Here is a 22436-nt window from a genome sequence, read left to right on the forward strand (position 1 = left end):
GAAAATGAACTGCACAGCATACTGAAACCGATAACCAAAATTCAAATATATACAACGATTGGTGCAGTCTTCTTTCATTATGTTCACAAAAGAAATCTATCGTGGACCAATAGTTCCGGCATGTTCCTCTGGGCAGTGGTAGGGGTGCAATCATATCGGCGGATATATTCGGAATCAGCAGTGCCATCGTGAGGCGAGCACCGTGGCCGATTATTTCAGTTATGCGTCGCAATTTGCAACATGACGTCAGACGCGAAGCAGGCGCGAGTGCGATCAATCACCACCACCAGTGCAGGTGCGCCCCCTCGCTGCCTCGTTACTAATGGCGCACCACCCACGGGCTGCCTGATTGCTAAGCAATCGCATCGTCCTTTAGCGGATTCATTTATTGCTCATTTGTTCTGCCTAAGGTCTGACCACACCAGTAGTAATAAGGTACAATGGAAAATGAATAAATTAAAGAGAATATCGAAAATCTTTGAGTTTTATACTATAACAACCTGAACTGTTGCCATGTGATACAGACCATCTTAAAAGTCTATGCACTGAATCAGTTCATTGCAGATAATAGCACTCTTTAATTCGTAACGTCAAATAAATTTACTCACTTTACCTGTTTTCGTTCATTAATGTCTTATTACATATTCAGGGGAATATTTGCATTGAGGTGGAAAATGTTTATAACGTACACTGAAGAGCCAAAGAAACTGGCCTAATATCGTGTAGGGTCCGCGCGAGCATGCAAAAGTGTCGCAACATGAAATGCCATGGACTCGACTAATGTCTGACGTAGTACTGGAGAGAACTCACACCATGAATCCTGCAGGGCTGTCCATTAATCCGTCAGAGTACGAGGGGGTGGAGACCTCTTCTGAACAGCACGTTGCAAGATATCCCAGATATGCTCAGAAATGTTCTTGTCTGAGGAGTTTGGCGGCCAGCGGAAGTATTTAAACACAGAAGAGCATTCTTTGAGCCACTCTGTAGCAATTCTGTACGTGTGGGTTATCGCATTGTCCTGCAGGAATTGACCAAGTCCGTCGCAATGCACAATGGACGTGAATGGATGCAGGTGATGGGACAGGATGCTTACGTACGTCTCACTGGTCAGAGTCGTTTCTAGACGTACCAGGGGTCCCATATAACGCCAACTGTACACGCCCCACGCCATGAAAGAGCCTCCACCAGCTTTAAACCTCCTTGCTGATACGCAGGGTCTCGATACCCGTACACGTCCATTCGCTCGATACAATTTGAAATGATACTCGTCCGGTCACGCATCATGTTTCAGTCATCAACAGTCCAATGTCGGTGTTGACTGACCCACGCAAGGCGTAAAGCTTTCTGTCGAGCAGACGTCAAGGGAATACGAGTGGGCTTTTGGCTCCGAAAGCCCATATCGATGAAGTTTCGTTGAACGGCTCGCACGCTGCATTGAAATCTGCAGCAGTTTGAGGAAGGGTTGCACTTCTGTCACGTTGAACGATTATCTTCAGCCGTCGTTGGTCCCGTTTTTGCAAGGTCTTTTCCTGGTCACAGTGGTGTGAGAGATTTGATGTCTTACCGGCTTCCTCATATTCATGGCACACTCGTGAAATAGGCGTACGGGAAAATCCCTACTCCATCGATACCTGAAAACTACCTTGAGCAGTTAAACAGAGAACCGACTCGTGACGATAACATATTAGACCTTCTGGTGAGAAACAGACCCGAACTATTTGAAACAGTTAACGCAGAACAGGGAATCAGCAATCATAAAGCCGTTACTGCATCGATGATTTCAGCCGTAAATAGAAGTATTAAAAAGGTAGGAAGTATTTTCTGTTTAGCAAAAATGACAAAAAGCAGATTTCAGTGTACCTGATAGCTCAACACAAAAGTTTTGTCTCAAGTACAGATAGTGTTGAGGATCAGTGGACAAAGTTCAAGACTATCGTACAATATGTGTTGGATGAGTATGTGCCAAGCAAGATCGTAAGAGATGGAAAAGAGGCCCCGTGGTACAACAACCGAGTTAGAAAACTGCTGCGGAAGGAAAGGGAACTTCACAGCAAACATAAACATAGCCAAAGCCTTGCAGACAAGTAAAAATTACGCGACGCCTAGCGTAGTGTCAGGAGGGATAGGAGAGAGGCGTTCAATGAATTCGAAAGTAAAGTTCTATATACTGACTTGACAGAAAATCCTAAGAAATTTTTGTCTTATGTCAAAGCGGTAGGTGGATCAAAACAAAATGCCCAAACACTCTGCGACCAAAATGGTACTGAAACAGAGGATGACAGACTAAAGGCCGAAATGCTAAATGTCTTTTTCCAAAGCTGTTTCACAGAGCAAGACTGCACTGTAGTTCCTTCTCTAGATTGTCGCACAGATGAAAAAATGGTAGATATCGAAATAGACGACACAGGGATAGCGTTCCAAAGGATTGGAAAAGAGCACAGATCATCCCCGTTTTCAAGAAGGGACTTCCAACAGATTTGCAGAACTATAGACCTATATCTATAATGTCTATCAGTTGTAGAATATAGATGCCGTGTTTCTTGACTTCTGCAAGGCGTTCGATACAGTCGTTTAATGAACAAAGTAAGAGCATGTGGACTATGAGACCAATTGTGTGATTGGATTGAAGAGTTTCTAGATAACAGAAAGTAGCATGTCATTCTCAATGGAGAGAAGTCTTCCGAAATAAGACTGACTTCAGGTGTGCCGCAGGGGAGTGTCGCAGGACCGCTATTCACAATATACGCAAATGACTTTGTGGATGGCATCGGAATTTCACTGAGGCTATTTGCGTATGATGGTGTGGTGAATCGAGAGGTTGTAACAATGGAAATTTGTACTGAAATGCAGGAGGATCTGCAACGAATTGACGCATGGTGCAGGGAATGGCAATTGAATCTGAGTGTAGACAAGTGTAATGTGCTGCGAATACACAGAAAGAAAGATCCCTTATCATTTAGCTACAATATATCAGGTCAGCAACTGGAAGCAGTTAATTCCATAAATTATCTGGGAGTATGCATTAGGAGTGATTTAAAATGGAATGCTCATATAAAGTTGATCGTCGGTAAAGCAGATGCCAGACTGAGATTCATTGGAAGAATGCTAAGGAAATGCAATCCGAAAATAAAGGAAATAGGTTACAGTACGGTTGTTCGCCCACTGCTTGAATACTGCTCAGCAGTGTGGGATCCGTACCAGATAGGATTGATAGAAGAGATAGAGAAGATCCAATGGAGAGCAGCGCGCTTCGTTACAGGATCATTTAGTAATCCTGAAAGCGTTACGGATAGATAAACTCCAGTGGAAGACTCTGCAGGAGAGCTCAGTAGCTCGGTACGGGCTTTTGTTGGAGTTTCGAGAACATACCTTCGCCGAGGAGTCAAGCAGTATATTGCTCCCTCCTACGTATATCTCGCGAAGATACCATGTGGATAAAATCAGAGAGATTAGAGCCCACACAGAGGCATACCGACAATTCTTCTTTCCTCGAACAATACGAGACTGGAATACAAGGGAGAACCGATAGAGGTACTCAAGGTACCCTCCGCCACACACCGTCAGGTGGCTTGCGGAGTATGGATGTAGATGTAGATGTAGAGATGATGTGTCCTCTCACTCGTGCGCCGACTATAACAACACGTTCAAACTCACTTAAATCCTGATAACCTACCATTGTAGCAGCAGTAACCGATCTAACTACTGCGCCAGACACTTGTCTTCTATTGGTGTTTCCGACCGCAGTGCCATATTTTGCCTGTTTGCATATCTCTGTATTTGAATATGCATGCCTATACTAATTTCTTTGGTGCTTCAGTGCAAAACCGTCTAATCAGGATGATATGGGGTGTCCATAATTTTTTCCAGAACAAAGCAAATACTAAACCAAATTGGCTGGCGCCAAATGAGACTAAAAATGAAACTGTACAATAATGATATTGAGCATGTTGCGACCGCTTGGAGTAACAATATTGGATCTTCTGTTCAAGAGGCAGTATATTTATATCCTCTCCGTTAACGTAGTCCGTAGATGCACTGTGGAGTGACGATTCCACGTTCTGTGACACTTGTCACTTGGGAGTGATATGCTCGATTGAATTTTTCATATCTTATTTGCTAATCATCGGGGTGAACTTCCTGATTAACTAGTCTATGTACGAAAATATGGCACTGTAAATTCAGTAATGTTTCAGTTATACATATCTACCTGTGCACAACGGTTCGAACTGGTGTAGCGAACAGTTCTTGCTACCAAATAGGCAAAACTATATCATAAGGAGGGTATCGCAAGGCGCCTCAGTTACTAGGCGTCTTGACAGAATAACAAGCATTCAGTGACCTGAAAATACAGAAGACGTCGGCCAGAGCCTCTGGAAGGAGGTGTTGCTACATTTTACACCATTGACAGAGATTTTGGAGACGTTGGCTATAAAGCCATAGCCCAAGTGTTACATACAGAGCCGGCCGTTGTGGCCGTGCGGCTCTAGGCGCTTCAGTCTGGAACCGCGTGACCGCTACGGTCGCAGGTTCGAATCCTGCCTCGGGCATGGGTGTGTGTGATGTCCTTTGGTTGGTTAGGTTTAAGTAGTTCTAAGTTTTACGGGACTGATGACCTCAGATGTGAAGTCCCATAGTGCTCAGAGCCATTTGAACCATTTTTTGTTACATCCAGCACCTCAAACCTGTTATGACGTACTGCCCAGAAGTCCTACTCTTTAGAAACACTAGCCGACCAGGCTTTTATATATACAGCAAATTCAGACATACGTTTTGAGTTATGCAGTTATTGCCGGCTGCAGGTTACGAGGCGGGGTCTACGGCCGTCTACCCTCCAAGATGAACCATCATTCTATCATTGTCAGATTCTGCCATCAACAGCTGCAGTCTGATACCTGTGCCGAGTGTAAATGCTGCCGAGTTGACGCCTTCTCATCGGCAAGCGACCCACTGGGTGAATACCATCTGCTGACGGCAGCTTCCCTTTTGAGCTGTGGTTTCGAGTCTGGGTTATATACCTACCCAGCGTAGCCGCCTATGCGAGCAATGTCCCTGTTCATCGACCTCTGCTGGCATAAATGGAAGTAACTAAATTTATGGGACAGCGAGGTGAACATATAGAGATGGCGGTAGTATCGCAGACACAAGGTATTTGGTCGTTGCGTTGGAAAAGTTGGCATTTGTACTCAGGTGATTCATGTGAAAAGATTTCCAATGTGATTATGGCCGCAGGACTGGAATTACGAGACTTTAGACGTGGCATGGTAATTGGAGCTAGATGCGTAGGACACTCAGTCGTTAAAGAATTCAGTATTCCGAGACCCACAGTGACAGGAGTGTGCCGAGAATACCACATTTCAGGCATTATCACTAACCGAACAACGCACTGGCAAATGGCCTTCACGTAACGACTGAGACGGCGTTTGCGTGGAGTTGTTAGGGGTAACACACAAAAAACACTGCGTAAAATAACCACAGGAATCAATGTGCGAATTATGGCGGAATTTGTCGTTAATGGGCAATGGCACCAAACGACCGACTCGAATGCAATTGCTAACAGCACAACATCGCCTGTAGCGCCTCTCCTGGGCTCATGACCATGTCCATTGGAACATAGACGACTGGAAAACAGTGGCCTGGTCAGATGAGTTCCAATTTCACTTGTTAAGGGCTGATGGTAGGGTTCGAGTGTGACTCAGACCCTATGATGTCATGGACCGAAGGTGTCAACAAGGCGCTGTGCAGGCTGGTGGTAGCTTAATAATGGTGTGGACAGTGTTTGCATGGAATGGTCTGAGTCCTCTGTTTCAACCGAATCGATCATTGACTGAAAATAGTTATGTTCGACTAATTTGAGCCCATCTCCAGCCATTCGTGGACTTCATGTTCCCAAACAACGAAGGAAGTTTTGTGGATCACAACGCGCCATGTCCTTTGGTCACAATTGTTCGCGACTGGTTTGAAGAAGATTCTGGACAATTCAAGGGAATTGTTTCGCCACACAGATGACCTGACATGAATCTCATGGAACATATATGAGACATAATCGAGAGGTCAGTTCAAGCACAAAAATCATGAAGGGCTGTAGAGGCAGCATGGTTCCAGATTTCTGTGTGCGACTTACAACGACTTCGTGAGCCATGACACGTCGAGTTGCTGCACTTCACCGGGCAAAAGGAGGTCCAACACGATCACGATATTAGGAAATATCCCATGGCCTTTATCACCTCAGTGTGTGCAGTCGCTGTCTGCCACAGCACAAGGCGGGCATTCGCCACCGTTAGCATCCGTGGTGTAGGTCGCTGTTCGATCCCGCCTGGCCCAGTACAGTCAGCGCTGATAGCTATACTTTTCCGGTTGCCACCGTCGCCTGAGGGAACCCGCAGCGCTCCGTCCTTTTGACGGCTGCAGCTGACGCCGGCGCGCTTAATCGGCCTAAGCCACCTACAGCACTGTTTCCATGGCGATCTGTCACCCAGCCCCTGCCACCACTCTACGGTAGCTACGCACTGGAATGTGAAGTGCTATTCACCCTGACCTCTCACAGCCAGCATCACATGCTACGATAGAAGTCATACACCCGGCCTCTGCACAGGAAATATTCAGCTTTGGAATAATAATAAGGTGATGTAGCATTCACTCTCTTCTAATGCGGACTTCCGTTGATATTATGTAATATTTAAGATGCAGAACGAATTACAGAGTGAATGGTAAGTGTATTGTTAATTATATGTTTGAAAAGATGTGAATAAATGTCATCTAATCGTGCAGTAAATACTGGAGCTGGCGCCGGCGGCAGTGCCCGAGCGGTTCTAGGCGCTTCAGTCTGGAAACGTGCGACCGCTACGATCGCAGGTTCGAATTGTGCCTCGGGCATGGATGTGTGTGATGTCCTTAGGTTAGTTAGGTTTAAGTAGTTTTAAGTCTAGGGAACTGATGAGCTCATATTTGAAGTCCCAGAGTGCTCAGAGCCATTTGAACCATTTGAACTGGAGCTGGCGGGGATGCTGATTGTAACACAACCAATTTCCACACTAACAGAAGAAGGATTTTGGCTTTTTTTTACAAGCATGTGCCAATACTAGGTAATCAGAAACGAAAAAGAACTTTAAGTTTAAATTACTTAGGGAGGTTACGTTTCCGTATGAACTCTACTCGTACTATAGTCGGACCAGGAAAGATGTTCCACGTAATGCTCTGTAAGATAATGTAGTACGTCTCGGGCAATTACTGTGTATAGAATATAGCGTATAGAAAGTTAGCTGTTAGAAGAACTTTGATTTAACATCTCACTTTCGTTTTTTGCCTGTCTTTGTGAACTGTGATATTTGTAGCTTGTTCTTCTATGTGTAACTCAAAATTGCAGCTATTTCCATCATAGGTCCTGGTACTTTATGCGCTTCGAAATTCTCTAAAAAGCGCACTGAGATAATTGTATAACGATTATAATGACATCTGACGTGGCTACCATGAACGTAACAGTCATCCTATATAGGACAATAAGTGGACACCAAAACAGTCTATGATCATAAACATTTGTTTTATTCAGTACTCAATTTCGATCGTTGTGACGACGATCATCATCATATTGATCTAAAATAGAATTTGTATATTTATGAGTAAAAGTAGTATGATACGTTAACAACATTACAAGTAGTCGCATTCACTTTTTCTGAGAAGCATGTAACGAGCAACATACCTGTCTCCTTCATGCTAACAACAAGAAAAATGATATTTATGACTATGATTGGCATTGTCACGTAGAATAAAAGCATGATTAAATTGTAATAAACGCTCATGGACCGTAATAGAGCGCAATTCATTTACAGCTACAGTACAAACAGCTGAGGGGACTTGATCGCTAGTGTCACGTGCGGTAAGCATAGTTTACAATGGCGTTTTACATGGCCAGAGATATGTTTAACATTCAAAAATACGGTGGATTAAATAACTAAAAAAAGAGCTGGAGCTTTAACAAGGATCCACAGTAAAATTTTATTTAAAATTATAAATGACAGCTCTCAAATAGAAGTCTGGAACATGTAATGAAGTTAAGACAGCCACGCTAGACAAACGAGGATTGGAATCCTCCATCAGCAGCGGCTGATGATTTCCATTGCCTACGACCTGTCACCTCAGATCCGCTTGTGGATCGTCGTCATTGTCACCCACCTACTAACCTCCATCGCCGTGGTCGTCACACCACAGCCACCTCCGTCAACGTCACCCATCGATCCGGTCACCACTGCTGTCACCCCTCCCACTATGGCGACATTTCGCCGCTGGTTGGTGACTTATCGCACACCTGCCCCACTGATGAGGCTTTAATCCCTTCAACACGCCGCCTAACAAACGCTGAAGTGTTTCTGGGGCCATCCTCAGCCGAAACGGCATTCCTCTATACTGATAATGGCTGCAAGGCAACGAAAACAGTCTTTCATCTGTCTTCTGGAGTCACCTCCAATTGATTGTACATGCTCCTCAAATTCATCATCGGGAAATACCGGCGCTGTCCAACATTATCAATTGTTTTCGTGATGTTTGGAATGAGTTAAGCGTCTGTTATCGTCTTACTGTCCAAATGACTATAGGCGCAGCAAAATCGATAATTTCTTGAACTGTCCATAGGTGTTGTCGGCACCATTTCAGTTTTTGTCCTACCCTTCCCCTCATAGGCTGCTACTTTCTTTTACTTGTTGGCTGATAAATTATTCTAAAGTGGGTTGCAGGTATAGGCTTCTGACTTTGGGCTCAGTTGGTTAATGGCGATCAGTTGATGAGTCGATGCTTTCAGGGGAAGTTGATTGGCTGTCGTTTTCTGGGAGAGTCCAGTCAGTATTAACGCCAGTAGGTCGCCTTATGGGACTGTCGAGATTTTCCTAAGTGTTGAATAGCAGATTTGCCATGCTCACATGAGTTAATAGCGAATACTTCAAAATATTTTTAGCTTGTGAACTTTGAATGTATCATGGTAGACGAACTGGTCTTGATCCTCCAACTTTACTGTGGTTATTTGCAAGTAATCTGAAACTGTAATTTTAACTAGTTCACAACTGTGGAACTTAAACTCTAAAATTGCGCTAAACAATCTTTGATTTATTTTCCAAGATTTTTCCAGAATCTGATGCGATACGTTGTGTAAGATATCTCTCCTTAGATTTAAGCTCTTGCTCCTAATAAACAATTTATAAGCTGTGATAAATGTTGAAGAAAAGTAAATAAAAGCATTTTCGTGAAACCTTAAAATAATGTAACTAATATTATTTTTTCACTGCAGATTCCCGCCTTCGTATATTTTTAACTTTATGACTAGATTTTAGGGTAAATGCGACAAGTGTGCTTTGCTGGCCTCTAGACTCTACAGCAGCCAAGTCTTAGAAATTCAACCACGCATTCAGAGGTCCTACAAACTGTGTGTTTCCTTTATCTTTGAATTGATAATTCACGGAGGTGCATGTGGGGGTTAATGAGCTACAGTTTACAGAACAGTTGCTTTTGGAAACATCGGATTATTTCCTAGCAACACGCTAGTTGCAAAGTGTAACTGAACAAGGCATTTCATGCAGTTGTAACACACATCTATTTGATAGCTAGTATTTATAATTTTAAATAACATTACACGGTGGACCCATGTTTAAGCTCTAGTGCTTTTTTCTTACTATGTGAAAATGTCAATCATAGCTACATATTTTATTTACAATTTTTATTAACGTCAAAGAGACAGATATGTTGTTCGTTAGATGCTTCTCAGATAATGTGAAAGAACTACTACTTATAATGTTAACTTATGTTAATTTTTTACTCTTAAATATGCACATTCCTATTTAAATCAATCTGGTGTTCATAACAGAGATCAAAATCTTTCATTGAATAAAACAAATAATTGTGATCTTAGTGTAGTGTCACCACCTAGTCTTAGATGAAATTAGTAAGAAGCTGCTGTGGAGTGTTGCTTTAGCTATCGCTGGCTATTAATCACCACACCACGACTTGAACTATGTTAAGAACTACGTCAACGGGAGCTGGGCAATAGTGCAACGAATGGGCCACGGAGGGATGTAAATAACTGTGAATTTTGAGACAGAGTCATTCATAACACACCAGTACAACCACGACACCAGGGCTACCCTACGCAATGAGACGAAGGGCGCCATTGAAAGCCATTGGTTGAAGACTGGGATGGGGCAGCAGCCTTTCACACTAATGCCAACCTGGAAACTGGGTGTCACAGTGCAGCAAACCTGCCATCTTCACCTGCAGCTTCTAGACTCCTACCAGTAGGCAGCTGGTCATGCCATGGACATGACACCCTTCCCTCATCACTGCACAAAAGGGTTGAGGCAGTAAGAAGAAGGAGCATGCTGCTGATGTCAGAATCTTGACATACTAACCGGCCACCAAATTGCTACCCAGGTCTGACATCAGCACCGCTGGGCGTCGACGAACATACTGTCCATCTGGGCTGTGGGCCAGCCACATTGTGACCGTAGCCAGTCTGCTACGCCGTAGTGGGGCATGTTTGCCTCTGATTGACGAAAGAGAAATGTTGTAATTAAAAGCAACTGCGTGTCTCAAGAGTCACTAGTCTCTCACTAGGCCCCACCGGCTCAGCACTCAGGCCCACGATCAGCCAGCCGTGCTCTAAATGGAAATGAGCGTTTGGCGTCATTGACCGGGAGGCCCCTTACGGGGCAGGTCCGGCCGCCTTGGTGCAGGTCTTATTACATTCGACGCCAGATTGGGCGACCTGCACGCCGATGTGGATGAAATGATGGTGAAGACAACACAACACCAAGCCCCTGAGCGCAGAAAATCCCCGACCCAGCCAGAAATCGAACGCGGGCCCCTTAGGACGGCAGTCTGTCACGCTGGCCATTCAGCTATGGGAGCGGACAGCCGTGCTCTACAGAGTGGTGTCAGGAGAGTATCTTCGTTAGGGGGCGAGTGAAACTGTTGTTTCTGTTCTGTGACAGACCTGGACTCGAAAACTGAGGGTCACTGGAACTTCAAAGCTACTTTTGTGAGGCTGGAAGAAGCGATGGATATTAGTCAATTCCCAGGGAAATATAAGGATCAATGGTTAGTACCTGTGTGATGTACTCATCGTAATTTACGTAGGTATTCTGCACCTTGTATCGAGTCTGTGCTCTTGTACATTTTACGTGTCATTGTTTTGGCCATAGAACGAGACAGTGCTGCAAGTCCAGGTGGCTCATGATTAGATGCAATGTAAAAGTATTGCCGTGTTTTTAATAAAGCATGGTTGCTTTATTATTATTTTTGAGTTTACGAAGTATGAGTAAGGGTAGTGCAATGGTGTAATCAGAGACGCAAACGTTAGTTAATGAAGAAGCACGATCAAGAGCAGAAAATACGTTTGCAAATAATGAGCTGACAGCGGGGAACGAGGAGTTGGGATTGTTTAGAACACAGAATCTAGGATTAGATCCAGTTGTTGCGGAATTATTCACTCCTTTTTCCGGTAGCGCATCTGAGAGCGTGTAATCGTTTGTGGAGGAACTATTGTCATCTACTAAGATAGGGGACTGATAGGACAAGCAGGTGTTGCAAGTAGCGAAGTTGCACCTTTCAGGAGAAGCTAAGTCCATTGTACGATGCGCAGGAGCTAGACACAAGGCCGAGACGCTACAGCTGTTAACACAGGGATTATTGCAGGGGTACAAGAAGCAGAATAGTGTGTGGTTTCTTCGTGACCAGCTAAATGTTACTTCTAAGATGTCTAACGAAGCCATTGAGGATTTTTCAGACAGACTTAGGAAAATACATGTATGTATGTATGAATTATACAGAGTAATGAGGCTAACCAGGATTTGTTACAGGATGCCAGGCAAAAGACACTAGATGCATTCCTGAGTGGTTCAGTACTGGATGTGTCTAGGAGGGTATGCACTGGTGCACATAAGGACCTCCATGCAGCACTGCGGCTGGCGATAGAATTTGAATTTAAACAGTGGTGAGCGATAGACGAAGTGTGTATATGGCCAATGTAAAATATTTTAATTGGGGGCACACAGGGCACATGCAGAGGCAGTGCCACGAGCCACGAAGGAAAAAGGGTGGTATGAACTATCAGCAGTATTATGGAAGTAACGGTAGGGGTGGTCAGGGTGGTCATAACCACTCGTTAAACCGAAAAAGGAACTCCAGAACCGCAAAAAGGCGTTCCCAGCTAAAACGAATACAGGAAATACGAATGCAGAGGTGGAATGTGCCATAGTGGGTATAGTAGGTGGAAGAAGATAAAAGTTTCTGTTAGACACAGGGGCTCATGTGTCAGTGGCCTCCAGAGATTTAGTAGGTAGGAGGCAATGGGAGCCACCAAATAATAATTTGTGTGGGTTAGGGGATGACCACATACAGCGACTGGGGTCATTAATGGTGAATTTCAAGTTGAAACCAACTAAGTTTAGGTTGTGTGTAAAAGTGGTGTCTCAAGTAAGTGAGGGTTACACCACGATCGTAGGGTTAGATTCTCTGCATCAGCATCATGCTGTAATTGGCATTTCGCGACGTGTGGTAGACCTTAGTTGGAATACATTGCGTCTAGTTTTAGTGACCCTGTTTTTGTTTTCCACAGCTTTAATCAATTTGAGATGGAGAGCCATTCAGCAACCCAATCCATTGGTAACCCGGGTCCCACTAGACTAGATCCCCTGGGTGTGAGATGGAGTGTATTGTTTTAAACATGGATATGCTAGACTTAAAGAACATTAGATGTATACATTAAGCCATTTAATGAGCAAGGATATGTGGTAGGCACATATACAAAAAGAAATGGAAGTGCTGAAGAAATTACAAGGAAGCAACCATAAAGTTTAATGTAGCGTAAGGAAGGTATAGTATTTCAGTAACTACTTGGGAGAGTGTAACTTGTTTTGTAATTTGGTTGTGGAAATATTCCATAGTGGTGAACCACTCCTGAGCAAGACCTGAGCGGCTGGGACATTTCTGTGGAGGGGGGCTAAGTAGCACCACTAACTAGTCTTAGGTGAAATTTGGAAGAAGCTGCCTTGGAGCGCTGCATTAACTACTGCCAACCATTAAGCACAGTGTGGTGAAGAAGTAATGTGAGATGGGCTAGGTATGTTTTGTGAAACCTGCACTGTACAGTCACAATAGCTAGAGAGGGGAGCACAGAGTCACCGCTCCAGGATAAGAAATTTGTTATGAGCTATGTGACAAAGAGCTAGGATATAGTGCAACAAATATGTCTTGGAACAGTAAAAATAGCTGTGAATTTTGAAACAGAGGCATTCAGATACCAGTAGACCTACCACAATTGCAGAATTATGCTAGACAATGAGACAACAGTGCTCTAACAGCTGCAGCCTTGGGTTCAAAATTGGGATGGAGCAGCTGCCTCTCACACCAAGTCCACCCTGGAGGACTTGCTGCCACAGTGCAACGGACCTACTGTCAATGCCAGACACCACCAGATTCCTGCCAGAAGGCAGTGTCATACCCCATGCACAGCAGTCATCCCTCATCACTGCAGGATGCAAGTCAGACCTGGGTCATCTGGGCCTGGGCATTCGTCATCAGAGCGCTGATGTGGGGACGTGTGCACCACCACCGCCAGAGCAATAGCCTACTGATGGCCCATCGGCTAGATTCCCAGGCCTGATGGCAGCACTGCCAGGTGATGGCGCAAGTAGTGTCCGTCTCAGGTGTGGCGAGCTGCGTACCAACTGCCCCGGCGTGTTGCTCCAGAGTGGGGCATACCCGTTTACATTTATGAGAGAGAAATACTGTTATTAAACCCAATAAAGTGTGTTCTCAGCGACCACCATGTCTATCACTAGACCCCACTGGCCCACCACTCATCCCCACCCTTGGCCAGCTGGCCCAACAGTAGACAGTAATGGTTATGGTCTATTTAGGAGGTGATATTTTTTCTTCATTCAATGTTGAGACAGATGGTGGTTTTGGTTTGGCATCCATAGAATGAAGATGTTTCAGGCTTCCCAACGAGTTGTGGAAATAGCATGGAGGACACTTTGCAATTACAAATTTATAAAAGGGGCTCAGAAGAACCGAACTAAGAATCAAATTAATAGAAGATTGTCATATTAAACAAATTAAATTTATGAAAAAACGATTACAATTATATACAACAATAGTAAGAGGAGAAATATAGAAATTATCCATGGTAGATGAAACGAACAGCTGAGGGCTAGATGCTACTACAGCGTAGTGAAGAGAACTGCACAGTATTTGACTGACTACTATGATAACAGTTAACTGTATTGTGGTCATGTTGTATGGAAATGACTAAGGAAACGGCATTCTATGAAAAAGACATGCAGCTTACCATGTCACATAGTTCAACAGATGTTTTTCCTTTATTGACTGTGAAATTTGCAACAAAAACAATATAGTAAAGTACTCCAACATCATCTGTGAATATCGAAAATGTTTTCCATTCCCAAACTAAGCTCTAAGTGTCTTTCCAATATGAAAATTATATGGAAATCGGAAGATAAATATTGTGTGCAATGCAGCCTGCAATAGGTGTGTACATAGAGAAGACGACCATTTAGCACCCATTAATGCCAACGTAATACCTACATGAAACTTCCTGGCAGATTAAAACTGTGTTCCCGACCGAGACTCGAACTCGGGACCTTTGCCTTTCGCGGGCAAGTGCTCTACCAACTGAGCTACCGAAGCACGACTCACGTCCGGTACTCACAGCTTTACTTCTGCCAGTATCCGTCTCCTACCTTCCAAACTTTACAGAAGCTCTTCTGCGAAACTTGCAGAACTAGCACTCCTGAAAGAAAGGATACTGCGGAGACATGGCTTAGCCACAGCCTGGGGGATGTTTCCAGAATGAGATTTTCACTCTGCAGCGGAGTGTGCGCTGATATGAAACTTCCTGGCAGATTAAAACAGTGTGCCCGACCGAGACTCGAACTCGGGACCTTTGCCTTTCGCGGGCAAGTGCTCTACCAACTGAGCTACCGAAGCACGACTCACGTCCGGTACTCACAGCTTTACTTCTTGCAGTATCCGTCTCCTACCTTCCAAAGTTTGGAAGGTAGGAGACGGATACTGGCAGAAGTAAAGCTGTGAGTACCGGACGTGAGTCGTGCTTCGGTAGCTCAGTTGGTAGAGCACTTGCCCGCGAAAGGCAAAGGTCCCGAGTTCGAGTTTCGGTCGGGCACACAGTTTTAATCTGCCAGGAAGTTTCATATCAGCGCACACTCCGCTGCAGAGTGAAAATCTCATTCTGGTAATACCTACAAATCATATCCCTTCAAATGAACCGTAAAATTTAACAGACTGTAATTTCAACAACACTAATACAGTTCACATTCTAAAAACAGCCTCTGTTGTCAGCTGAAACCGAACATGGTGACAGCACACAAAAACTGAATTTACTTATGAAGGCAGATCGGTACTAAAACAACACCATTTGTAACATTTGCCACTTACGTAGAAATGCAGCAATGGCTGGTTATGCGACTTCAATAGGAAGAGTATTGGACTCTTGGCTAATAATTAGTGGGATAATAGGTGTCTGAAAGAATATACTGAATTCCATGAGACTACTATTGAATGTCTTCAACAGTGTATTAGAAAGTACAATGAAACATTGCAACAAAAATTTAAAATTTAAGAGTGTGAAGAAAACGAAACAGAGATTGACCTTGGGTAGACACCCAATTCCTCAGTTAAGGTGCCACACAGTACATTAACTAACACCTGGAGATAATTAACCACAAATGTTAAGCTCTCTGTAAACATTTGTAGAGACCAAGAGACCAAGCAAAGATATACTAAGATAATAACTAAAATAATGAAATTGTAGAGTTAATGCCAAATGAGATGTTGAGATCCGTTCAAAGTATGATGAAAGAAGAGATAGGTAGACTGAAACGAATTCAATGAAAATGGGTAAATCTGAATATTTTACAAAAGACACCTACATAACTGTTTGAAATTGTCTGCAGAGGAAGGCATTTCCCTAAAACTGAAACAATGGTGGTAATAACAGTACTCCAAAAAGTAATGGCTGGATTAGAGATAAAATATGTAGATCTATGTGCCCCCTTTGCATAATGTACAAAATATGCACTAAAATTAACAAGAAGTGTATAGTTGTACTCAAAAAATAAAAAAGTTTATTTGAATGCAGTTCATATACAGACCATGTACAAATTAACAGAATGGAGCAATATCAGTCTTCATCAGATTCATCGACTGGAGAAAGACTTTCAACATCTGTTCTAATTGTCTTTGAAAAACAAAATGTTGACAAAACAAAACCAATGAAATGATGAAATGAAAGAGAGGAAATTGTAAGTATGATGTGTAATTGAAGTGAACTGCAAGTGAAGATGATGTGGCCACTACAATAGATAATACATGGGCAAAGAAATTTATTTGCAGAACTCAAGGAGATAAGAAAAACCTGAGTCACCGACCCAGTCAAAAGTGAGTGTGTCATACATGGAAGTCTTGTCGAGGGCTTTATTTAGCTTTGGGAAATCAAGAGTTGCTGCTGATGATAAACATAGTGATGCAGAGGTTCAAAAATGGTTGAAATGGCTCTGAGCACTATGGGACTTAACATCTATGGTCATCAGATCCCAAGAACTTAGAACTACTTAAACGTAACCAATCTAAGGAGATCACACGACACCCAGTCATCACGAGGCATAGAAAATCCCTGACCCCGCCGGGAATCGAACCTGGGAACCTGGTCGTGGGAACCGAGAACACTACCGCATGACCACGAGATGCGGACAGTGATGCTGAGGAACTGTATCAAATGACACTACTGAACTACGATCACATATGGTGTGCATCATTAAGTGTGATTAGCAATGGTCTTCATAGAGTGTAGTTGGTTTTTATAGAAATTTTTAAGCCCTTATAATACTTCAAAAATAATAAATTTTATTGGGCTGGAAAAAATATAAAAATTCATATTGGTCAATATAGTTTTAAAAGTTTAAAGAAGTTTATTTATCTAAATAACCAAATATTCACATCATAGAAGACAAAATTTTGAAACAAAAGATAGTATTACAAACGTTTTAGACTTTCATGATCCAACTATTGAAGCTGGCCAAGACAGCATGGCTAATAATAAACAAAAAATTGTTTCATTTAAATTAATAAATATAATTATAAATTTGGCAATGGATCATTTGTAGAAAAAATAAATATATACAGCAATAAATTAATACTATTTTTTTAAACATAACTCAGAACTTTGTTTACCTATAATTTATGAATGAAAATATCTTTATTTGTTCCTGTTTATATTTGAACAAAGTATTGATTTAGAAATAAATCTTCCTGTTGAATACAATAATTTCATACTTTTTAATTATGCTATTGTGAAATTTAACTTAGAAACGGATTAACCACATTACAATAACTGGGATGAGCTTCAATTCTAAAAATTTCAGATAATGTTTCTATATAAAATATAATTATTTATTAAGAAAGTCAACAAGCTAAGTTATTTTATTTTGTTTAAGAAATAGTGACCTTGAAATAAAATTTTTAAATATTATTAGCAGCAGTGAATATTTTAAAATTACACATGGTGGAAAAAATTTTCGTAGGGTCGATTGTGAAATCAGAATTTTTTGTTATGAATAGTAAATAATTAATGTGCATGATTTTCATTAATTTGAAAGTGGAAATATTAAACTAGACTACAACGTAAAGAAAAAACATTAAAATAATGAGATTCTTGTGCTGGAATTCCCAAAGCGTTTTTAAACATTTATAAATTTTAATTTTCTCCAAACCTAACACATTTTTTATCTTACAAATTAGTTCAACCAAATCTCATACTTACATTTTTATATAAAGTTTTATTTTGGAATAATAATAAATATTTCTTTATATTTGAGTAAGCAGTTAAAGAACGATTCTAGTTTGTTTAATACATTAATGAGCTAAAATTAATTTTTTATCCAATACTAATGATTGTGAATATTTAAATTATGGTAACAGGATTTGTTTTTTACTCAATAATGAATCTAAAATTATTTATCCAAAAAGAAGCAATAAACAAACTCATGAATATGTTTCAGTACCTGGAAGAAAGAAGTGCTAAATTAAATATAAAGGATTTAATAATAATAATCTTTCTGATACAGAAGTATGTAATATACCAAGTGCAGCTAAAGTTCATTACCTTGTTAAAAGTATCTTCACTGTAGATGAACTTCATGATTTTTGTGAATTACAAAGTATCTGTGGATGTTATAAACATTATGAATCAACACTTTGGAGGAAACAGAAGAATTGGGAATCCATTTCTACTTCCTAATTTTCATAACTATGGCGAAATATTTCAAACTAAGCCATCTATGACAACTGTCTATTACTATTTAATGGTAACACATTTTAAAAAAGAGTGCACACTATATCTTTCAAAAATAATATTAGTTCAATTGAGACTGATCATTGCTTAATTGTAGTGGAAGCAAAAATTATGAAAGCAGTTCAAGAAAATATCAAAATTAGTTAAAGGTTTAAAAATAAATGATTATTTATCCTGTGAATACAAAATGACAACAAATAATGATGTTTATGAATATGGCTATCAAACTCTAAATTATAGGGTTACTGCAAAACAAGATGTAATTAAAAAATTTGAGGATGTGGAACAAGAACATTTATGCAAATGACTAATTTTTAAGCTGATGGTTCTGTTTAAACATTAATAATGAAATACAATTAAGAATTAACAGCTATGATCCGGTAAGAGGCTCAGATTACATCAAATTAGAAAAAAATAAACAAAAACTCTTTTATTAGTGTTAACAATAACGATCAAAGCTATTTTCTAGTGGATATAAAATCTGCATAATGAAGTATAAACAAAAATCCCAGAATAGTTATTAAATATAAAAATTTAGCAATAAGTACTAACCAAAAACTTGAAAGGTTTTGGATTACCAATTAAGACTGATGATATCTCAAAACTTGAGAGCAAAATTAGTATATCTCTTAATGTTCTTTTTCTTTGGATGAACAATTCCATGTATATCCATTCGACTACATTCCATTATCCTCGTTTTGCTTTTGTTGATGTTCATCTTATACCCCCCTTTCAAGACGCTGACCATTCCGTTCAACTGCTCTTCCAAGTCCTTTGCTGTCTCTGACAGAATTACGATGTCATCGGCAAACCTCAAAGTGTTTATTTCTTCTCCATGGATTTTAATTCCTACTCCGAATTTTTCTTTTGTTTCCCTCACTGCTTGCTCAATATACAGATTGAATAACATTGGGGAGAGACTACAACCCTGTCTCACTCCCTTCCCAACCACTGCAGATGTAATGAAGGAGGAAATCATTGAAGCAATACAGGCGGGGGATGCTCATACGTCCCCGGACCTGATGGCTTTCCTCTGGAATTTTATCGGACACTTCAGCAATTTCTGGCACCAGCATTGACTGATATTTGTCCCTATCTTATGTTTTCCACGACGCAGACCCCTGGGGCGTTCCTAGAAGGACTGATTGTGCCCACACACAAACCACGAGGCGGATCCAGGATCAGTGATTATCGCCCCAGTGACATGAAGATTTTCCCCCGGCTTCAGGCAGTACGCCTAAAGCGATCGGTCCATTGTGCTGTGTCTCAGGACCAGGCATCGTTAGGAGGTGAACACAATATTCGCACTGCACTGAACCAATATCGAGATATGATCTCGCTAGCCAACGCTCGCCAAATGCCAGGAGTTTTGGCCTCACTCGACTTTATGGAGGTACTGCGACACATGAGGTATCCGGACATCATAGTTGGGGTAGTGATGCGTCTCCTACGCGGTGCGACGTCCAAGGTATTACATAAAGGCCGTGTCACGCCGCCGATATGGATCCAGCGCTCGGTGCGAGAAGGCTGCCCTCTTTCGGCGATATTGTACGCCCTCGTCCTGGAACCACTACTCTGTGGTCTCCGAAAACGACTGACTGTGATGTTCCTTGGGGGGAACACTTTTTCCTGTACTGCCTCTTCTGATGATCTGGTACTCTTTCTTCGCAGTAATGATGATGTTCATGCAGTACTGGCGTGGGTGGCGACCTACGGCGCGGCATCGGGGAGCAGTCTCAATGTCCACAAATCGCACTCTCTGTCTATAGGCAGAGGTCTATCCGACGAAAGCGTCGCACCGCTACGAATCAGTGACACAGTCCACTGTCTTGGCATTCATGTCACATCCTACATGAAGCGCTCGACAGCCCTTAACTACAGGCGTTTATTGAATCAGATGAGAGCAGGAATAAGTGAGCACCGTCTTAGAAATCTAGACCTCCTGCAACGGACACGATATGCTAACGTCTATTTGGTGTCACACATCCCCCATTTTGCACAGATACTTCCGATACCACCTACTCTGGCTCACCACATGTTGGGGGTTTTGGGATCCTTTGTTAGTACGAGCATGTTATTTAAGATTCGTTACGAGTTCCTAACCCTCCCGAGGAGCAGAGAGGATTTAGGCCGTTGTCATGTTCAGAACACAGCGGAGGCCCTGTTCTTCAGCTGCCACCTGCACCTGTGGTGACGAAGCCCGACGTGCCTCACAAGTCTATTACTGGAAGCATTACGACCCACCTCACTCACGCCCCCTGTGATGATATCGGACATCCCAGCACCTTTCCTCTACATTACCCAATTCTTCCTTGAATTAAGCTAGATCCACACCGCACTACTACCCACACGCTTGATGACGACGAGGGCGAAATATACCGCCATGCAACTGAACAAGACGTCGAATGTGATTGAAAGCAAACACACCACTACAAAGTGTCGTGCTATGTGGCAGGCAGTGTATACCACCACCCTTCATACTGACGTGCAATCTGCATGGTATATAACTGTTAATGGGAAACAGTTGTGCCAGTCCCGCTTACATCACATCCACCTCGCCGCCTCACGCATGTGTGGCACAGGCCCAAGCGATTGACACGGATGAACATCGTTTCAAATGCGGGCCGTCAGATACTGGCATTTCTCACACGCACGATTCCCGACAGGATAACTACACGATCACTTCTTTCTCAGATGGAGTGTATTTTCCGAGAGCAAAAACGAACTCTGTGACGTGGATTAACGGCCACGCTGTTCACTACCTATTTGGCAATACCGACAAGACAGTACCCGATTTTTGGTATCACCTCAACGAACGACATTGTGCGATCGTCAAGAACCATTAACAAAGACAATATTTTTCTCATTTCCTTTGGAGCGCGTAACATAACCCGCCTCGCAGCTGGATTATCCATGACATGAGAAGATAACCTTCGAACCTCTTTCCAGTTCCTCTTATTAATGAGACTGAACAAACAACGGGAAAAAACACAGCAACGAGACGACAATCATCGGAAAATCCGCAGCAGGCTATAGCATGGAGCATCCTTATGTCGTAACAGGACTACCTTTATTATTCTGGTTATGTCGCCGAAGAGGAACGGCATTCCTTTATTCATTTGTGTAAAGTAGCACCGTGATGTATTAAAAAAGTGGTTACAGTAAAAAAAAGTAAGCAGGAAATCGTGGGTTCGAATGCTATCATGGTGTACATTTTCACTCTTCCCCATACATTTTGCATAAAGTCCAGATGCAGTTAACATCAACAGCGGCTTCCTTTTCCTTTCTCCCTCCTCTCCCTTCAATTTAGGCAACTAACTAGTTAGAAAGGATGAGATGGGGGAGGCAAAGCTTAAATCTTATTGGTCCAGGCGGGAGGGAGAGGGGTTACCTGCCATTTGGTCGTGAATGGTATGCGTTTCTCATTAGTTTTATATTACAAAAGACCATGTGACAGTATCGTGTTGATGATCTTGGATATAACTAGTCCAATTGCCCAAGGTGCTTCTGTATGGATTGGGTTCCACTGGATGGCCCGTAACGTACCATGTAGAGGTATCAGCGGTGCCTCATGTGGAGAGGACAGGGTATGACCTTCAATACAACTAGCTCCACTCTGAAATCAGACACTGGAGGAGTAACCAGATATCTCCTTACCTTATCTGTGATCTTTAGATAAGACCGTTATATGAGCCAAAATGTACACTGGATAACAACTGTCCACTTAAATCGTGTTATCTTATCTGTTACTCTTCCTTGAGTACTGCTGGAGTATTTTGTGTCCCAGAATTCGTACTGCATATGTTTTGTTAGTCATATATACTAAAGCGCCAGAGAAACTAGTACAGGCATGCGTATTCAAATACACATACATGTAAACAGGCAGAACACAGTACTGCAACCGGCAATATCTGTATAAGGCAACGAGAGTCTGGCTCAGTTGGTAGATCAATTCCTGTGCTACAATGGCAGGTTATCAAGATTTAAGTGAGTTTGAATGTGGTGTAACAGTCGGCGCACGAGCGACAGCACACACCATCTCCGAGGTAACGATGAAGTGGGGATT

At 42.2% G+C, this 22436-nt stretch overlaps 2 non-coding genes across 2 annotated transcripts; both read right to left on the reverse strand.

The window, feature by feature from the left end:
• Positions 1 to 14613: 14613 nt before the first annotated feature.
• On the reverse strand, positions 14614 to 14688 carry Trnas-cga (transfer RNA serine (anticodon CGA)). Its single transcript has one exon. It is a non-coding gene; the product is annotated as a tRNA-Ser (tRNA).
• Positions 14689 to 14914: 226 nt separating this feature from the next.
• Positions 14915 to 14989, reverse strand: Trnas-cga (transfer RNA serine (anticodon CGA)). Its single transcript has one exon. It is a non-coding gene; the product is annotated as a tRNA-Ser (tRNA).
• Between the last annotated feature and the right edge of the window lie 7447 nt (positions 14990 to 22436).

The sequence above is a fragment of the Schistocerca gregaria genome, chromosome X (assembly GCF_023897955.1).
Source record: "Schistocerca gregaria isolate iqSchGreg1 chromosome X, iqSchGreg1.2, whole genome shotgun sequence".
Lineage (NCBI taxonomy): Eukaryota > Metazoa > Arthropoda > Insecta > Orthoptera > Acrididae > Schistocerca > Schistocerca gregaria.